The sequence below is a fragment of the Hetaerina americana genome, unplaced genomic scaffold, assembly GCF_022747635.1.
Source record: "Hetaerina americana unplaced genomic scaffold, ioHetAmer1.1.p SCAF_5, whole genome shotgun sequence".
In the NCBI taxonomy this organism is placed as follows: domain Eukaryota; kingdom Metazoa; phylum Arthropoda; class Insecta; order Odonata; family Calopterygidae; genus Hetaerina; species Hetaerina americana.
The window spans coordinates 68,682,005-68,703,530 of NW_027287095.1; positions in this window are offsets into that span (position 1 = coordinate 68,682,005).

Sequence of the window (21,526 nt, forward strand, 5' to 3'; positions counted from 1 at the left end):
ACTTTGGGTGTAAGGTGTCAAATTATCAATTAGTATCGACCTCTGAATTTCCGTTTCCTGATAGTACATCTTTGATCATAAGAGTCAAATCATTTCGAAGTTTTACTCATTATCTATGTTAAAAACTGTTTCAAATTAACAGTGGTTCAAGTGTCTGATCGTTGGTTTATGAATGAGTCAACATTAATTATTAATAGACTTGTGAGTACATCTATAATTGGTGAAAACATTAGTGAGCGCAGGAGATTTATTTTTCAGGGGTATTTCCAGTGATTAGATATTATTAAATTGATTGATATCGTAGAAAGGTTGGAAATTAAATATACAGCGCAAAAGAATTGGACAGGAGATAGTTTTATGAATCTGAGCAGAAAATTTGCAAAATATATCTTGACTACTGAAGATATTAAAGGCGTTGGATTGAAAGGCAGCATATTGTGTTATTAAAATAAAGATAGTTTGTCAAAGTCATCCAAAAATGGCAATCCATGAAAGCTTATTCCCATCATAATATTGTACGGAATTAAAACTTGGGTATGTCTAGGCAAGCATATATGCTGTAGTGGGTCTTGGGTAGATGATGATTCTTTGATGTGAGCATAGAAATAGTAGAGTGAGGAGTGACTGCTTTGAGAAAGCGTTCATGAGGAATTGGTGGACAGGCATTAGATAATTGTGAAATAAGTGTCTCGCTGATTTGGTTGTCTTGAGAGAATTAAATAGAGAAAAAAAAGTTTTGTTGAAAATAGTGTGTTACCCGAGAAAGTTACCGGTTTATCCGGAGACCAACAATCAAGTATAAGGAGACAAATATTGGAAATCACAAGTATCGAAGAGCATGGATGGAACAATTAGTATATGGGACAGAAAAATACTTTCCAACAATAGGGTAAATATTATGGAAACAAATACATAAGCTGCTGCAAGGGCGTTTGGCGGGGGGGTGTTAGGTCACCAGCTAGGCACGCACAATACAAATCAAGACGCCACTACAAAAATATTCGTTTGATCATGCTTTGGAACAAACTGAATCACAGGATATCGACAAATTATATACACTGCGAATGCTAATTATCTCATTCGTAATTGCCGTCGTATCTATTGTGATCTCTAATGGAAAGAGGAAAAAACAGCATTTTAAATCCATCCGTTTTATTATAAATATCCCTGATTTTACGTTAGTGAACTGATCTTATATAGTGAGCCGGGGCTTGTAATATGTCTTTAACATCCGCAGATAAGTAACCTGCCTACATTTTACGCAGTACATTTAATTTTTATTTCAACCTACGGTCAACTAGTGGCTCCCATCCAAATTCTTCCAATAGTTTCGTGAGACTGCTCCGAGTTTTTCACTAACCTAGCTACTCTAGGTTGCACTTGGTCTAGTTCCAAATTAAGCCTATTTCGTGAGGATCCCATATTTATTTATTTATCGAATTAATTGGGCGAGGTTGAGACCTATAGTCCCTTCTTCCACCTAACCCTTACATTACAGACATTACATTGAAGACAATCACATACACCCGCAGCGTACTCTTGGTGGGGCCTAACTAACATAAGATAACAAAACTCCTTTACCCTGTCATTAGATTTCCCTAGTATCCTTTTTATGAATCTTAACTTTTTATGTGCTATTCCGCAAATTTCACTAATGTGTTTTCCCCAGAACATATCCTTAGTTATCGTCGAACCCAAGTATTTTACCGATTCTACTTTTGTTATGCTGGTTGTTAGTGTTTACGAGTGAAATACTCTTCCTCCAAAAATGTTTCAAAACACATTACGTAGCACTCTTTGGCTTTCTTCGACAATTCGTTTTTATTTCACCTGTCCCGAAATGGGAACGGTGTGAAGGATATGCGCGTATGAATGTATGCAGCATTTCCCTCTGAATGCGCTCCGATTGTGAATTATCTGAACGTGTCCCAAACCATAGGGCGGCCCGAATGCGGGAGCCACTCAATCTACACATAAGCCATGACTTAGGTTGAACCATCAAATCACAATCACGTCGAAACAGGCGAGTAAGTTGGCTTCTGTGTTGGTTTGTGCGCACACTAATGACCGTCCAAACACTAACGGTAAACATCACCTCTTCCGGCTACGATTGCTTCGCACAGTGTAAATGTTCTCGACGCGTGACTGTTTCCGAAAGCCTCCGTGCTCCAGGGATGCTGCTCGCCCTAACGCGGGAAACGATTTGACAGCACTCACTTGAGGACGACCGTTGGTCGTCACCTGGGTATGAGTTCCCAGCACCGTTATTTTTCGCTAATCGAGTCAGGAAGAATACAAGTTTGAACACCTATTCACCCGCTTCCTTCCACAAATTCATCAGGGTCAAGTCATTACCAGTCGTTGATTCAGCCACAATCACCCTTCCCCATTGGCGATTTCCTTTCAGCATTCGATTGTCGATTTTCACGAAGTCCTCTTCTTTCCGCAGGAGTTATTCGGAAAGGAGAGTGCCGGCGGTGGGGTAAGTCATTGGTACCATTCGGGATGGGTTGGATGTTTGGGGTCAAGCAGAGGTTTCACGTCGCGACCGAAGAGTGGGGAGAAAGCCGGGCGCAGGGATTCTCACTCTTGAGCTAAGAGAGTTCCACGGTTCTGCTTCCAATCGGACGGATAGAGTGGCGCAATTGAAGGGCTTTCCACACGTCTCTCTATATATCTCTCTCTCCGGGTTACGGGATCGAGGTGCGACGGAAAATCCTCCTCCACCGAGATTCGAAGTGGGGCTCTTGGACCCAGTGCACTTGGTCACAACTCTGGTCCGATCGATGACTCCGTGTATCTCTTCTTTGTAGAGGTCTCTTGAAAAGTATCTTCGTAAACGAGTGGTAAACCGAAATACTTGGCGGGAAAACATGTAACCTCAACATATTTAAAATATCATCAGTTAAACTTTGACAACCTATCATAATGTTGACAAGTTTCATATCATCAATATGCTATGTAATTTAAGTAGCATACATAATGTTTCTAGATAGGTGACTATGTTTCAAAAGAGTATAATACTAACAAAAGCTATAAAAATATTATAAACCATGGAAGCTTTATTCTAGAGCTAAAACAAAATTAGTAATCCTACGCTGGATAGTTGTTGAGCAGCCGAAGAGGAGCTCGCAAATTACATCTCCGAGTTAATTTTATCTCATCTGTGGCTCACTATGAATATGATCCATTTGAATATGGAAATTCACTCAGGTTAATCAGATATTGACTATTCTATTTTAACACTAGGGTTCAATCATTTTGTACAATATCTACTGAACTTATATACTAGTTGTGTATGCAATACCATCTTGTACAATGTGCAAGATGCTTTTTTTGATCCTTTCTGATTATTGCTTCTACAATGTTCTTAATCGAAGGGAGTATCCTGTAGGAGCCTTTTTCCTTCAGTGGTGTAAAAATCACACCATCTTGAATGACTTTGCGTCATGATTTTGTGAATTCCTTCCCTATTCCCATCCGTACAAGAACATGTTTTTTTTTACAAATTTTCGATCTGTAGGCTATCCTTATGCATTATTTCCGAATATCTAGGAGTATATTTCTGCATGTTACTTGACAAAAACTGATTGAAAATGGTACTCTTTTGAAAAAGAAAACAAAGTTGTGGGTTTAGTTTGGGCGAAGAGTAAGTTCACTAAAATACATCATCAAGAGGAAATAACTTTTCAATACCATATTTCCGTTTATACTATCCTGTATGCAAAAACATCAAATTATCTATAATAACAATAATGAATGGGTTGGTTCTTAATAAATTACTTAATACCGCAAAAAGCTATATCTTTCATGTGGTCTTGGAATATGGCCTTTTTTCCATCTTGTCTGGCAATGTTTTTGTGAAATGAAAGTATGTATAATATTTGGATGGATCCAATGAAAAATGCCGACATGAATCCAGAATACCTTATTGAAAAATTGATGGATTGTTCGGCGCTTCATTTAAATTTGATTGCCATTGAACACTATTGACATTGATCTTAGAATTAGTACTTGTAAAATATAGATTCCAAGAACCTCTTCTTTCAAAAATCAATGCTAGAGGAAAAGTTTTTGACAATTTTCCCTTGTGACAATATATATTTTCCGAAATTTCAAAATGACAACTTGAACCTCAACGTAAATCAATAATAGGGCTTGCTCTTTATAATTTATGCAAATTTAAGACAAATAAAGAGTATTTGTGTTGTATTAAAAGAAATACAAGTCCTGTTTCTGCATATCATTGTAATTTCTTCGGAAATATTCCCGTAGCCAAGTTTTTTATGATAGATTTCAAGGAAATAAAATGAGGATAGCGGCATATCGCATTGTAAATTAATTAGAATTTGGTAAAGTAAAATTCAAAAGTTCATCAATGTATATTTTCTTTAAGTGTGGATTCGCAAGAGAGCAGTAGCCTAGACACTAAATAACGAGCAGGACATAAATCGGTAGTGCAGTAATTTTCCGGTTATAATCAGATGGCTCTAATTTATATAAAATTAGAGTAATGGGGGAATGCGTTTGATGAACTAATTGTAAGTAAATTAGTCATAGCGAGAGTTAGCTTAAATAAATTAGCGGTAAACATGGGGAGCGTTGACTGGTGCAAAGTTTTCATCATCGCTCGGGATTAAATTTTCTAGCGGAAAAATTACAGCCTGTGTAATTGGATTTCACTAATTTGATAATTTTTAAACACATACACTCCTCAAACGAAATGTTTAACTTCCCTTTTTGCGTGCGTTAAAATCCATCCTTTTTGGAAATTGGAATTTAATTAGAAAGGATTTGAGTTTATTTTGAGACTTGAATAAAACTATAAATTACAGGACCTTGACAGGGAAGGCAAGCAGTGCGTGGTACCAGCCGAGTCGTAATTATCTTGTGCATTTAGTTGGCATTTTATACCTAATTGCGTGTGCATATTCGGTAGACGCACACAGTTACGCATGCATCGCGTGGGGTTAGAACAACTAAATACTTTTTCTCGCATTTAAATCTTAAAATCGGCATCTAATTATTTCCAATGCATAAAAATCCCAAGGATACGACTTAACATCTCACTGCTTCGCGTACAACGTCCACTCATATTCGTGAAATTGATCCCTTGACCTTTAAATCGACCCATATGTGAATAGCGCTCCAGGATAATGAGGTCATTAGTTTTTGTTAGCACGATAAAAAACAAACATAGCATTGTCGTGGGACGAACTAATTTCGTTGAGTTTTTAGAAAAATGTCTCTGCAACTTATAAATTATAAGTTACTCTATGTCCAAACGGAGGTGGGTTTAGTACTCCTGCCGTACATATTTTACAATGGAAGTATCATGGAATGATATCGCGGCGAAGCGAATATGATCGGATACTAAGTGGTTTTGCATATATATAGTTTATGCGTCACTTATAATTACCCGGCTTTGGGTTTATGGCGTATTTGCTAGTAGTGTTACTAATGCGATCATATTCTCGAGTGAACGCCAGCACGCGAGAAAGGGACTTACGTGTAATTCTCGCTGATTAGTAATTCCTTGCGTGATGTAAATTGTATTTTTGCATTCTTTAAGTTCTCATACAAAATGCCTCTGTGCACAAATGCCCAGTAATTGCATTTTTCCTTCGCCAATGGTGAATTCCGAATAATGCCTCATTGATAGGTGTTTTAGTGCTACTAGATTCAATTTCTGGGCTACATTAAAAATTATTTATTGTGTTAATGAATGGATGGGATTTAGGTGTTACCCACCGCTCCCCTCTTCTTAACTCCCGTTGTGGGGACAGGAATACTGCAATTTCTTCTTATAGTAGCCTATATTTCCCTTATTTAAAATTATCTGTAGCTAACTCTGCCATTATTTTTAATGCTAGTAGCAACCTTAGGGAGCAAATGGCTCCCGGCGGTCAACTAAATCTACCATTTCCCTGCATGCCGCATCTTGTGTGCTCCACTTATACTAAGGGGAGGATTACCAGAAACTTAATGGGGTTCACTGATAAGTAGAACTGTAAGAGAAGAAGAAATATATCGTCCAAAACATTAAAAACATCATAGCCATGTATGCACATAAATATATTTCCTTATAAAGAAAAATTTCGGCAGGAACCGAATTTCACCCTGGACTAACTTGACTATCATAAAAAGAGCGCGTTTCCGAGAATGCCCGAAAAAACCGGACGTCTCCCCTCGCTAAGTAAGTGAACAATCGAATGAACGGGTCTTTTTGCACGTAGATCTTGGCATAATGCTGGGTATGATGTTCAGTACAATTTGTTATCTGCCAAAACGTGTGGAACAGAATGGAATCTTCCCTGCTCCAAAATATTTGACTTCCGCAGATGATCTAAACGACGTCAGTGAAGGTACGGTTCGAGGAACCTTAAGGCGCGCGAGGAAGGAAAAGGGATTTCCTCCCTTTGGTTGTTGCTTACCGATGGAAGTCATCGATTGTCCAATTAAGGCGGGGAGAAACAAGAGTTGAGATGGCATTGTGTATAATATTTAACGCGACGTCCCGCAGCCAGCCTTCGAAACCCCTTTCTTCCGCCCTTTAAAAGCACCCGCCCTTTTGTCTACCCTTCCCTCTCCCTAGGGTCTCCCTCCCCCTCCCCCCACCACCACACCCGGCGTGCTCTCATTCACACCCTTTCATCCTTTCCTTTTCCCCGGGCGCTCCAGCACACACACACACAGGAGCAGCCTCCTCAACCCTCCACCCCGTCTCCCCCTCTCACCCCCTCCCCCGCGCCATACGCCCTTCCTTTACACAACCCTCCCCGGAGCTTTGCTTTCCTCTCCTCTCCCTCAATAATTCTCGCGTGATATCTCTCCCTTCTCGCCGTCCCTTTAGGAGCGATATCACATGACGTGCCGGCTCCTTCTCTCTCCCCCCACCGCTCCCGTCCCGCTGCTATGCTCCGTCCGTCCTTCAGCCAGCCCCCTTTCATCTCTCTCCCTCTCCCTCCATCTTCCTCTTTTCCTCTAACTTCCTCTTTTCTTTATCTCCCTCTCTCCCTCTCTAACCCTAACCGGCCCCCTCCCATATCCCGCGCACACTTTAACTCATTCCATAATCTTCTGAAATACTCTCCACAGTTCTCTCTCTCTTTTTTTCTCGGAGCCGTATTTTAAAAATTCCATTACGATTTCCTTCAGCTTCAGCTGACCTCCCTCCCATGGAATTATTCAGCCCCTCTTCCTTTTCACCGCCTCTTCCTCCCCACCCCATGCGATTGAATGCTCCCCGTGCCTCCGGGAGACCCGGTGGCGCTGCTTACACCAGCCCACCCGCCTGCAATTTCTTCTTTATAAATATATTTTTTTTCTCTATAATTTATTTTCAATCCACTCCCCTCACCACCCCGACCTGGGTGCCCTCTTTTGCACCGACGTCCTCTGCCCTCCCCCCATGCTCACTCCTCCCCGCACACACCACTTCCCTTCCCTTCGCCCTATTTCCCCCGCCTTCCCTCCGCTTCGCGTTCGCCTGGTCTGGAGTTTTGTGACACCTCTCATTCGTGGCTTCCACGCATCTTTATCGCTCGTTCGCTTATTAGCATCGCTTCCAACCTCCCCCAATTCTCATTCATTAAGCGTCGATTCAGGTTCGCCCACAACGCCGCCTACAACTTCCCTTCCCATCCCCACCCCTTCCTGCCTCCTCCCCTCTCTTACCCCATCAAACCCCCCTCCCGTCCCTCATCCTGATAGGGCTAACGTAGGTCCATCGGAATTTTGCAAGGAACGCGGTTAATTCCAGGCGTTCTATCCCGGGCATAGTCTGAAATTTCATACATCGGCGTGCGTTAATTTGAGGTGTGGGGGCGATCCAGGCTACGTTGCCATTGCTTTCCTTCCCGTGATATTCCCAGGCTTTAGGTACCCTAGTAGGCGTGTTGCGAATTCTTTCAACCGGACTAATTACGTTGAGTTTTCATCCTGGTTAAGATGGCGCTGAAAAAAAATCAATCGTTGCAATTAGTGAATCGATGCAATTTGTGTGTTTCACTTTCACGCGTGCTGTTATTTAAGGGTTGAACATATCAAATTTGCTGTGGGAATATAATATTTTTTTAATGCTCCCAGCCCCTTTTTTAATCCAACTTTGCTCGTGCCTCGAATCAATAACGAATTATTCACTCGAGTTGCTCTCTGGTATTTGAATTCCCTATGGCCTAATTACTAAGCTCACTCCCGGCACGGGCAACTTGACCCAAGATATGCTTTTTGTTTTATTTTTCAAGGGCAAAATACTATCTCGGGAGAGAATTTGTCGGCATTAAGCACATGGGCATTGAAATGGCGTGAGCTTGGCTGAGATAGCTACGCTGCATGGACTGCAGTCACTGGCAAAAGTTTAATCTGACCCATCTAGTGACATTGCTAAAGGGAAATGCTGCGGACAAAGTTTTAATAGCTATTCCGGACCACTTTCAGCAAGAATAAAACTTAGCATAGTGCGTTTGAAGGAGACTAGGCGTGCCTATGAATGTCTGAGTGAGATGTATAGTACTGAATATATATTGAAGAAGTTTTTGGAATTCTTAAAAGCCATGCGTATATTCTTGAATATCTAAGCTGAAGTTCAAAGCTGGTTTGTCTTTGAGTCGCCCGAATGCGAGCACGCTCTTGGTTCGATACTTGGGTAAAATTTCGATCTTCCGTCCTAAACTTCGACCCTCTGTCTTTCCAGAGAATCTTGCTTGCTAAACTTTCAAGCTACTTACTTCCGTTCCGTGGTTATATCTATTCAATTACGTGAAAGTATTTCCCTCGTACTCGTAAATGCTGATTTCAGGCGCCTAATTATTTTTTCTCTAGCGTCCAAGCCCTCAGAATTAAATTATGGCAAAATTGAAGCCTTAAATGGCTTCGGACTACGTTTGGCTGCTTCACTCAACACTCCACTTGTATAACACCAATTATGTAATTTTTTCTCATTTTCTCTCAATTGGTAATAAAAGAACTTTAATATTCACACCTAGGAGAGGTTATTTAGTCCTTTATTCATGTTTATGTAAGAATATCTCTCAGATACCTCTAAAGCACATTACATTTAAATTGAAATTCTACCTTTTATTTCAAAATTAAACTTAGTTTTTTGCAAAGGGGGAGTTAACTAGTTTTGTATTTGAATGCAAAGATAATCCTTTTTCGGTTGTGTCCTGAAATTATTTTGTATTTAAATTATATAATAAATGCAATAAAATGTATTAGTTCTACCATAAATATAACAGACGCGTTAGCGGTGCTACATAAACGTTGAATTTTACGGTTAAATTTATCGCTGTAGGGTGCCACTTGAGGAGAATATAACTTTCGATTGCTTAATGCCATAAAGTCATGATTGCCAAACTTCTTGCTCAGAGAACCTTGAAACGAGGAAGAGATTCTTCTAATGCGTTTTTTGATAACCCACTGCCACGAACTTTTCGAAATATAAGCTGAAACTTAAGTTATCTTTGATGTTATTTTTTTCGTATATTGATCGTTTATGGCTACATTTCATGCCAATATGGATGTGTCATGATAGTAAGGAAATTATTCATATAAATTATGGATCGTCGTAAAGTTGGGTTGAAATCGAATTTCCACCTCGTGTCAAAAATTTAAAGCATTTGATGAAAGATGAATTCAATTATACTGTTGTCCGTCTACTGAGCACAAGCTCCCGGGTTCAGTTCTCCGGGAATGAATTTGCTCAAATTTCATCGTCTAAAATCTAAGTAATAGCTAATATCTGAGATTTGTGGTTTTATGAATATCAAAACTCCGGCAAAACTCGGTAAACTAAATAACAGAATTCATAATAATGACTTACGGCATTAGGAGAGGAACTGTCCCTTGCCCTATCTTGAGTGTGTAAATTTTACTCGCATTAGAGCTTAGCTCTGGATTTTTTTACCATCAGTTTTTATGGCAACCTGCGTTTTCATCGCTCTTTAAAAATGCAACTTTTATGGCGATTCCAATTAAAAGTTATCATTTTTTTCACACCTTCTAAGTCTACCGTTATTTTCATTTGACTATACCATTATAATGAAGAATTGTTCCTAAATGGAGTGTTGTCTCAGGAGAAAATCTTTTCCAGTATTTCTTTGCAAAGTTATCTTTCTTTTCGAAATGTAATATTTCAGAAAGCTGAAGTGTTACTGCCTATGTGATTTCAATTGCTATGCTTTCATCATTGTTGCATTTGATTGGTTTGAAGGTGAATCCACGGAATAGTAGGTGAAACTAACGAATATCTTCCAATCCCTTCAATACATAAGTATAAATCCATTGAGGGAAAGAAGCACATTTTTGATACATTTGCCGGCTTTTTTACATTATTTTCATTATGATGTGTAGCACAAGCATATCAAGGGTTAAGTATAATAAACATGCTAAACGTGACTTTAAGACGTTAGAAATGGCACAAGTGGTTATTTAGAAATATATGAAGCTGAGAATATCATCGGATGAACCGGATGTTTTAAGCTAGAAGCAGGCGGGACAGAAATAGAAATTTGGTGCTGGAAATAAGTGTTAGGTTTCTGAAGGCTTTATAATCGAGGGACGTCGTTTTGCTCTCAGGAGCACTAAAGGAGTCCATCGCAGGCAGCAAAGCCTATGTGAGGATCGATATACAGATTATTGTGCTTTCTTATTTGCAAGAAATTCGAAATTTGACTTGGCATATCTTGAAATTAGCATATGGATCTTGAAATTTGGCATATTCTTTAGGTAGTGGTATCTGTAAATTTTCGTACTTTTGCATTAATAAACATTGAAATCTCAAAAAAATTTGGAGGAGGAACTCGGATTCATAGAGTACTCATCCCATATAAAGATATAAATTAGGGACACTGCAACTGCATGCCATTATTGGTCATGAATGAACGATTAAACTGTGAAATACTTCGGTGATATTAACATTTTATTGATAGCCACGAAAGTAACCAACATTTCTTTGACAATGTGCACGAAATATCTTTCAGGTATAAAAAGGTGCCTTATGCTTTTAATTAATTGTCAAAGGAAGTCATAACCAATTGTATAGTATGTCCATTTCCGATGAAGAGAACTTTTTCATATGGACTTATATTTAAATAGAATAGCAGGATATTAACCAACGCCTTATGTTATATTAAAATTCCGAGTTCGTATCTAATTTTGTATAACTTTTAGCGTAGGTAGAAGACCTGAATAAATGCAGTTAAGAAGGTAAGAATCATTCGCCTTGAATGGGATTCGTACCCGGATTCTTCGGTGGCCGGCCGAGTGCTTTAGCCAGTTAAGATACAGTTTTGTCCTCTTACACGCCGAAATTTTGGGGGCTTTAAAGGAACAAGATTGTGTAAGAGGACGCCACAGTATCGTAACTGGCTAAAGCACTCGGCCGGAAATCGAGGGATCCGTGTTCGAATCCCGGTTAAGGCGAATGATTTTTACACCTTTAAATTGTTGCATTGCAATGCAAATTTAGCGGATGAAGTTACTGTCGCGGCATCTTCCGCAGTTTCTTGGCATAATTCAGTTAATTTACAAAGACACGACTTCAATAGCTTATTCATGAATGAAGCATTATCATTTGAATCGATGTCTCTCATACTGGTACAAAAGAGTTCTGAATATTTTCCATGGTACAAAAATGGTATATGACATTTCTACGAATAATACAAGCATGACATTTTTATTTTTGTAAGCCTATTTTACTTTTTGTAGTTTTTTAGAAGGATTTAACAAAATTGCTTCCATTTTACTATAGGATTTTTCTTCCCTTCCCACCATTATCTCTTATTTACCTCTTTTCGAAGGGATTCGGCATTTAAAGCTCGAAAGTACCGGAAAAATTGTGGAATATCTTTTTAAATTATTGCTAAGCATATGGTACATCTCCCTCAAATGGCAAATAATGTATTCCATTCATCCCTGCCCGTCAAATGTTTATCAATGGCACATCAATGTTGGCATGATTTTGACATTCCATGGGTCTAGCGGGAAGGGACACAGATTTTTACAGAACTTCCTAGAGTAGGTTCCCTTGACTTTTGATAGTTTTGTAATAAAAAAAAATCCCTCCCATGAAAGGTCAAATGGCAATGATCCGGCCGGTTTCCCTCCGCTCTGTTCCCCGTCCCATTCCTGGTCACTGATATACTCTCCCTTGGAACGTGAAAACTTTATACCCAATTTTCCCCCCCCGTCCTTTATGATTTTCATCCGGAGTAGCAAAGCACGGCCAAGCAATCTCTCGCATAATATGCGAGAGACGATATGACGAGAACCGTCGATAAAAACAGACCTTTGGTGATAATACTCCCGTGTGCGAGTCCGGCCGAAAATGTCTCCACTGGTCGCCGGGGCAGCGGGACAGAAATCCGACGGGGCTTTCCATTGGGTAGGGAGGAGAGGAGCACTGTTTCGTAGGTTATCTACGCCTCCGCGGACGGCATTAGGTGTTCTTACGCTGGCGGGAGGGGGGAGGATAGTCATTGGAACATATTCGCACCCCACCACCGTGGATCAACGAGCCTGAGAGGAGGAGGGGGATACATTCTCTTTTCCTGCCGCCCCATGAGTGTACAAGGACTTTCGGGAATTTGATTGATACAGGGATTGGAATCAACCGAAGGGGGAAGGGGGATTGAGGATCTTTGTCCTCACACCAAAACCCCTTCCCGCACCATTGCTGCGGAAACGATGCACGTACGCGTTTTTTTTGGTTCAAGCTCTATATCGTGAAAATGATATCGGAATTTTCAAAATGAAACGCATCGTTTCTTTTTGTCTCGTTCTCCCGTCGTGCATATTTTCACCGCGAGCTGATGTTTCTTCCAGGCATTTAAAATTCGCACCATGCAAGCATAGAGAGGAGAACGGCTGAGAAGGATCCCCATATATATATATATATATATATATATTTTATATATATATATATATATATATATATATAGCCTTAGTCAAACTCCTTCAATTTCCTCGCTTCCACCACAAAAGAAATCATATGCTCGATGTAAAGTTTACAATAACAAGAAATTTTCAGTAACATCAAATTTTCCTCGTGAAAGTTGGAAAATTACAAATATGTTAGATACTCCTGTATTTCTTGAAAATATCTGGAAGTGTTTTATTCTCCAATCCCCTACGATGGCTATTAACGTTTTAATGGTATTCACATTCGAGTTGATTCAAGCAAACTGAAGTCTTGACGGCGAATTAAATATAAGAGTGGCAGTGAAAATGTTCTCATCTCAGTGAGGAGGAATAAAATAGGGCTGCCAGTTACCTTTTCTCTCGAGGGACTGAGGTATTCTTCCATTGCCACTTATTTCTTCTGTGATCCACAACTTACCGTTATCTATCTCACTGAAATCTTCTTAAAATGTAAATTGTAGAATAAAATTCTCAGAATGGTATATCTCTCAACCTCAAATCAACTCAATTTCAATATCGTGTTCGTGTACGAATTGAATCAAATCAAAAATTATTGAATAACATTGATAAAAAATTATTATTTAAGAAAAACTCAGCAAGCATTCCTATGAATGTCGAAGGTTTGAAGTGATGAAGTGAACAAAGGTTTAACAATCAGGGAATGAAGAGTAGGAATGTTCTTTAGCTCCTCTTTCTTCGGCATGATCAATTTAAAAATTGGAAAATGTTACTTTTCGAGAGAAGCGGGCAAAAATTGACCGTTTAAAAAATCAGAGTCATAAATGATGTGGCTCCTTTGGAAATGTCTTATTTTTTTCATAGCAAACTTTAAATGTGAAACCAAATCATTTTTTACTTGAATAGAAGATATAAACAAGGTCCTCATGGCGTGCCTGCAAGGAAAGTTGGTAAATTTTTAGAGAAGATATTTTTGCGCATAATCATTAATGAATTTTGATTGTGACCCAACAGCTTTTCATCTGCGAGTTTGAACATGTCATATCCACTCTTGATGGCATTTGGAGAACCTCCTTTGAGAGCAGTTAATATTTTGATGGCGTGACTCAATCATAGCCTTAGGCTACTTACATTAGGTTCTGATCAAAATCATAATTACAGTGCTTTGAACAATCATAATGACACCTTGGATACTGAATTCAAAACGGCATATTTAAATTTATATTATTGTTAAAAAATATAATAATTTATCCCACTTATTTTATCCCACTTAATTTATACCAACTTTATTTCCCTCAATCAAATGATCATTGACATATCTGTTTAAATATGTTTTGCGTTCGATGAATTATGAGCGTTAGTAGTTTTTACTAGCGTTGACATGTCTAGCTGTGAATGGCGAATGAATATAACGGTATAGTATGTATATCTATGTTGTCAAGAATAAGTGTTCTTTGATAGAAGAGGAACCTTCAAACTTTTTTTGCTCGGCGAAACCTTTTTATAAGAAAACTCTTGTCGTGTAGGCACGGCTTAATACTGTAATAAGAAACGAAAAGGAAAACCTTGTCACAAAGAAAAGGCTTTCATGTCATACACTTGGGTCCCTTTCCCGAGGCTGACAAGGTTTTCCGGTTGTATTCAGGTACCCTATTTGTATGTTGAATGGAGAGCAATTGGTTTGCAGTATTCCACTTGACAGACGCCACAGCCCTGGCACACGGGGACCTTACATTGAGAATAATCCTGACTTCAGGTTTCCCTCGGCAGTATGCTCCGGATTTTTTCCTCAATAATAATATTGATCTCGTCAGTTGCCTCCTATTTTCCTTACAAAGTTAACATCTACCTTTATTTTGAAAAAATTGTCTTATCCTAGAATATTTCAGGTATCCTCTCACCCGTTTAAAAAAAATGGGATCATGATATTTATTACCTTTCAGAGAAATGTTGTAATTAAATGACTACATCAACGCTGGAATATAGATCAAAGACGGGTAGTTCAGTTTATGGTAATAAAATAAGAGTGGTAATGCGAATAGATTTCAATATTGTATAGGCATAACGAGGTTAATCCAAAAAATTCTTTTATTTCATCAATATAAAGCAGAATTTCCATATTTGAGTATACAACCGGTCCTGGTAACGGAAACTGTATTCATATTTGCTTGCCAGATATAATTCTCCGAAATGCTCCTTACTTCCCAAATAACATAAAATAATATGATAGCATGCAAATCCGGAACTACCGCTTTTTTATACGAGCGGTGTTTTTGTTTATTTTGATCTGAGATGGCTGATTCATAGAACTAAAATCCTGGTAAAATATGTTAGTTTAGGAAAACATATCCCTTTTTCCTGAGTATTAAGTGACCTTTATTTGTAGGAGGACGTCATGTCTCATATATACAAGAAACTAATATCTGTCGGCTTGGCTATTTTTTTCTTTTAGCAGTTGATTATTTACGAGCATAAGCTTATGCGTAATGTAATAGTGTAAATACATTATGCTTAGCATTGCATGTAAGATTGTTGAATTCTCGAGGAATAGGAAGTTTGAGTTGTTTTTTTAAAAGGCCTATACTGGGGCAGGTAAAACACGAAGTATTTGATAAGTACTACTCGAGACGAAAATGGAAAAGACGGTTAGAATTTAAAAAAATAATTGTATTAGATAAAAAGTCCTATGCAGTAATGGGTTGTTGTAAAGATTTATGAGATTAAATAAAGAAAATTTGACTGGGCATTTTTTATATGGAGAGTAATTTTGTTTTAAATTAAACTTGGCTGTTAAGGAAAGACGATAATTGTAATAGCTGGCTTTTGAAACGTGATTTAAAAGAAAAATGGAAAAAATAAAATGCAGAGAAACGAAAAAAGGAATAATAGCATGGCATAGGAGAGAATGAGGGTAGGTGTTTTTGAGAAATATGAAGGTAGGACAGTTTTAAGAAATATTGAATGACCATGAAATGCTGAAGGCGGTAATAGAGAGGTGAATGTTTAGAAAGCGAATTAAAGGAAGGAAGAAAACATCAGTTTGAGTGATATCAATGGATTCTGAAGAGCAACAAAATGATTTTTTATTACGTTAAATAAGGGGTTTAATGGTAATTAGTATCGTGTTATTCCGGACTTAGAAGTGTAGTAGCTGGGTGCAGTGCCTAGGTCCGTCAAAAACCAACCCTAACCTCGTAATAATGTTAAGGTCTTTAATGCCGTCAGTCTTACGGAATCTACACAATTAACTTTCAAGAAAAACGTGGGTAGTTTGCAGGCCCGTGCCTCATAATTTGTGTCCGGATAATCCGATTGAAACTCAGATTTCACGCATCTTCTTTTTAACCTCACGAACGGATTAGGCGGAACGATTTAAGGGCTAAACTATAACATATTTATGTTCAATCTAATTTAGAAAATGATGTGCTTGAGTCACGCGATGGAAAAGAAGTTATTCTCTGAATTTCATCCGTGACACGCTTGGATGTGTGTTTCTCCCATTATTTTCCTTGGAAATCCTTCTCAATATTTTGGATGTCTTAATTCGACTCGGATCCATGGACTACTGTTGATTTGCTGAAAAGTGATGTATGAAGACACATACATTTGTCCTCATTTGTCCTTTTTTTTCCTTGTATCTCAAATACCACTTAGTTATTTTCTCTACCATTGTATTTATGTCTTGTAGGAATCCACCGTCGTGGAATTTTTGACTTCTAGCTCCAATTCAGATGCTTAGCAGACGATTTATTTCCCTAAAATTTACAGCATTCAAATCAGAGTATTATATAATCATTTAGGCATGAATAATATCAAGATTCTATTCTATTTTTATTATTGGGATTGCAGTCATTGTTGGCTTAAGTATGGGTTAAAGATTAACCAAAATAACGAAAGCAATGAGGATCTAGGGTATTCTTGGGCTTTGTTTAATATTGAAGTAGGTTGGAATAAAACGGAGCGGGTTTAGTAGCTAACAAATTTTGGGCAGCATTTTGATTGAAATTTGGATAAAAAGGATAAAACCTTAAGGATAAAAAACCGCCCTGCTAAAATAAATGAATTGATTGGAAAAAACAGTAATTGAAGACGGTGGTAAAAGAAAACTAATGAATTTGATTTGGAAAATAGCGCTCTCTGTGTCCTAAGCCAGGTCTTTGAGAAAAGAGATTGAGCATAGATTAGAGATTTTCGAGGTTTTACTCTATTAAAAGAATTGAAAAAATACGTTGTAGGGAGGGAAACCTTACTATAAGGCTTTTAGTTGGTAAAAGATGAGATGAAGTTGATGGGTGAAATCTGAAGGTAGAAAAAGTGGGTTTCTAAAGGCTCTGATAGAATGGGGATGTTAGCTGAAGGAGGTGAATGACGAAAGAAAATGGGATTTTAAGACGACTTATATGCGGGGAAAATGAGAGAATAGGGAAACAAAAACGGGCATGCAATGGAAATTTCACACGATACAAACCTTCCATTATGTGGTCGTTAGAAACCATTCAAAACATGCCTTTAATAGGAAGTGTACATTTGATGATAAATCAGTACGGTAAACGCTGTCGACGGTGCATTTCACAACTGTTTATTTTCCTGGCATAACCCTTTTCACCCGTTAACGTTCGAAGGTACCTTAGTTTCTACCGTGCTTGTTTAGCTGATTTCGAATGCTTCGCGTGAGATGTCACACTTCGTGTAACCTTTCATCCCCTCGAATCACACTTTACCGGGGCCAGCTATTTCGATGAGACGTATTGCATGCCCCCCTGGGTGAAAGACGATTCCGTGCAGTTGTGTCGTTTCAGTTATTTCTTACGAGGCGTATATTTTTTCACGATACCTCACGAGATTTCCTCAGCGTGTTTCAACCGTTCCTGCTGGACCGTCCTAGGGTTTCAGTGAGTGATGTCCGTGGATGTCCACAAGGGGCCGAAGGGGATGTTAGCTTTTTCGATCCGACCTTTCTTTTCCCTTCACCTGTGACCCCGGGACTTTCTTTCTGGGACCCAAATTAAAAAAAAAATAGTCTTTCATTTTTTGTTCACAGTTTGCAATCGCCCTCGGGTGAGGTGGTCGGAGAAAAATATTGCAGCATGCCCACCGCATCCGATTTTCGACTTGTGTTTTCCCGTTTCGAGTGGGTACGCGTTCGTCTGTCAGTACCTCAATGGTAAATCCACGACTCTTCCGTCAGCTGGCGCAGTTTTATCACGGAAATTCAGCACTTTCATCGCCATAAATCTTTCATAAATCAAACGACCACGTTCTCCAGCATAGTGTGAAATGTTTTTCCGGATAATGGCTGGAATATGGGATGGTAAAAAACAAATATTTTTCATTGCAAAACCTGTGACCATATTATAAAAAAAATTGATTCTTCGGTAAAGACTTTGATTCATATTCCTGACCAAAATATGATCTGCTAAAGTGCATATATATTGTGCAGCGCAAATATAAATAAAAGATTCGGTGATAATTGCCGGAAGACCGATGGAAATGGCGTAAAAGTCTTGTATCTCCAAGATACAATTGAAAGCTTTTCTTTTCGGTAAAAAACCTTTAGACGGTATAGAATTGCAGGATTATTTTATCATCACAGCTATGCATTTGACATATATGCAAAGAATAGTGATGAGGATATAATGCCGTTAATGCAGAGGTTAAGAATGAGTTTCTGTCATGTGTAGTACGGGGTCTAAGGATAGTGCAGGAATTTCAAAGAGTAAAAATCATTCGCCTTGACCGGGATCTAGGCGAAGTATTTTTGCACGTTTTAATTTTTGCGTTTTAATATTTCTTTTTATTATTGTTTTTAAAATTACGAATCAATTTTTCTGAAATCTCATCGAGTTGCTGGATTTTCAGGAGTGTATTATGAAAGGAAAACTCGCGATAAAATAAAATAACGCTGAGGCGCAATTTTTTACGCACTTTTATACATCCGCAAATTGTTCTATAGGCATCGGCTTACATTGATCTACCTACGCTACTGGCTTGATACTACGCGTTTGACGACGGAAAATTGCTGGGGATCGCCTTCAAAATATTCTTGTTTTTGGGGAAGAAGCTATGAGCGTAATCTGATAAGATATAAGAAAGCTTTGTAGGGTGAGCGCCGCAACATCCTTCCTTAAAGGAAGGAATCTCCCGCGCATGGCCTCTTCCAGCCATGATGGAATTTGTTTGCCATGCTCCATAAAGCGAGGTTCGTCGACTCGCGAGAACCCCGCGGGCCATGTAGTTATGCGGACGGGCCGCGCTCAGAAATATCCCGCGGGAATGAGTGGAAAACCCTGAGCAAGAGGGGATATTATTAAATTTTATTTATTTTGAAAAACCTTTTTTTTTCATCATGAATGACCGAAGCCAAGCCAAAACCTATAACCAATAAATTCACTACGCTTTTCTCCTTTCTCTCTTCATCATTGCAAGTGAAAGGCGGTCTGTCCCTTTCATCAAGGTTGGAAATCAATCGTAATATGGTGAAATCATCAAACGGCATGCGTGATCAAATGTACCGGATGAATGATGTTTATAGAAATTTCTCTGGGAAAACAATGTATTTAAACAGTACGTCTGGAAATTGACACCACGCCATTGTTGATTGCCAGTGGAAAGATAAGTTAAACTTAAATATTTATGGAGCTAATTCCAAGAAACTGCGGAAGATACCGCGACAGAAACTTTTTACCGGAGTCATTTACTAAATTTGCATTATAATGCAGCAATTTCAGAGTGTAAAAATCATTCGCCTCGACCGATATTCACTGAGCTGATTTAACATGTGAAATTTAACCTTAAAGTGGGGCTATTCGACTCATACATGGCATTTAAAAGAAAGCTATGAAAACTCGCAATGGATATATTTCTGCTTTTCTCAACATCTATTCTTCTTAGCCTTTGTGAAACACATCAGAAATGAATTTTTTTTTGTAGATTTTCATTAGCAATTCAAAATTTCCATGGACTCGAGGAAATTTTAATCCATTCCAGTCGAGCTTTCAAAATTTCTCTTTCACTTAGATTGGCGAACGTATTTTTCCACTGGAGCAGTCCCGATGTTATCACTCTGTACCTTGCGTTTGTGTATTTTTGTCGTAATGTGGAATTCGCCAAATAATTCCAGCCAATATATTGGCCAGTCAGAAAAAAATGGTTGGCCATACCGGACCCTTTAAGGTCCTCGTCTTCTTTTTGCCAAAACGTTCCCTCTTGACGCTTGGCTTGCAGCTGCCCGATGATTTAATCATTCAGCTGCTGTGTTTGCGGCTTCTTAGCCCGTCGATGAAGGAAGGTCCAATCAACTCCTTTTCCTTTTCAATGGTGGTTGGTCGTCGTCCCGTCCCGTTGCTGCTCTTGGGCGTTTGTGCCTTTCCCAGGAGACAGGTTTTAAGCCGCCGATCGACCGCAAGTGCTCTTCTTTTTTGCCTTCAAGCTCCTCGTAAAAGGCCGTCGCGCGAGTCTTGATGACACTCCAATGGGCGCAGTTTCAGTTAAGGCGTGGAGAATTTCTGCGGCATAGTTCCAGCCAAGCCCAAGTACACTGTTGAGTGCCCCTCTTTCCGTTACCTCCAAGTGGTGGAAGGCCGTCTGAGTCATTCTGCCACTCCATGCCGGTGAAGCGTACATCAAGATTGGGCGAATTGCCGCCACGTACAGATACGTCTTTGTCTTGATAGAGAGGGACGGTGAACGCAGCAGCGGCGAGAGTTGTAGTCGTCTTCCTCTTGCCTTCCTGGTGGCAGCGAGGGCGTGACTTTTGAATGTCAGTCTTTTATCCAGTATCACGCCTAGATAGGTCACCTCTTCCTTCCATGGCGCCTCCTCGGTGCCCACGAGGATTTCTCCTGGTTCTCGCAGTCCTCCAGGTGAAAAAAGAATCGTCTGTGTCTTTGCGCTGTTGACGCTGATTCGCCACAGGGCGTACCACTCCAGCAGTTTGTCTACTGCTCGCTGTAGGTATGTTGCCGCCATGTGTGCTCTCCGCGAAGTGGTCACTATTGCTGCGTCATCCGCATACAGGGCAACCATGGTATGTCGTCCAAGGTCTACCGGGAGGTCCGCCGTATATAGATTAAAAAGTATCGGTCCGAGCACCGATCCTTGCGGCACGCCTGCGTGGACCTGTTTCGGCTGTGACAGCGCGCGTCCCCAGGCGACACGGAAAGTCCTTCCTGTCAGGTATGATGTTAGCAAGCGGCGCTGCCAATTTGGAAACCGCTGTATTGCAAGTTTTCGCCTGAGACCAGCGTGCCATACCCGGTCGAAGGCTTTCCTGATGTCAAAGAACGCCGCCGTTGAGCAGCATCGCCGATTGAATCCGGCCGTCACCTGTTCCACGAGACGGACGAGCTGGTGTGTGGTGGAGTGTTCCTCTCGAAAACCGTACTGTGATGCCGGCAAGATTGAGTAGGCCGCGATGTGCTTCAGGAGATGTGGCAGCAGTACCCTCTCAAGCAGCTTTCCCAGGGTCGCTAGCAGGGCGATCGGGCGGTAGTTCTCTACGTTCCTAGCGGACTTCGGCGGCTTCGGCAATAGGATGACTTTTGCCGATTTCCAGATGGCCGGAAAATGTCCCATGGAGAAGCAGGCCGTAAAGAGCGTAATCAGGTGAGTTGCGAGCGAGACAGGCATCTGTCGAAGGGCCTCGTTC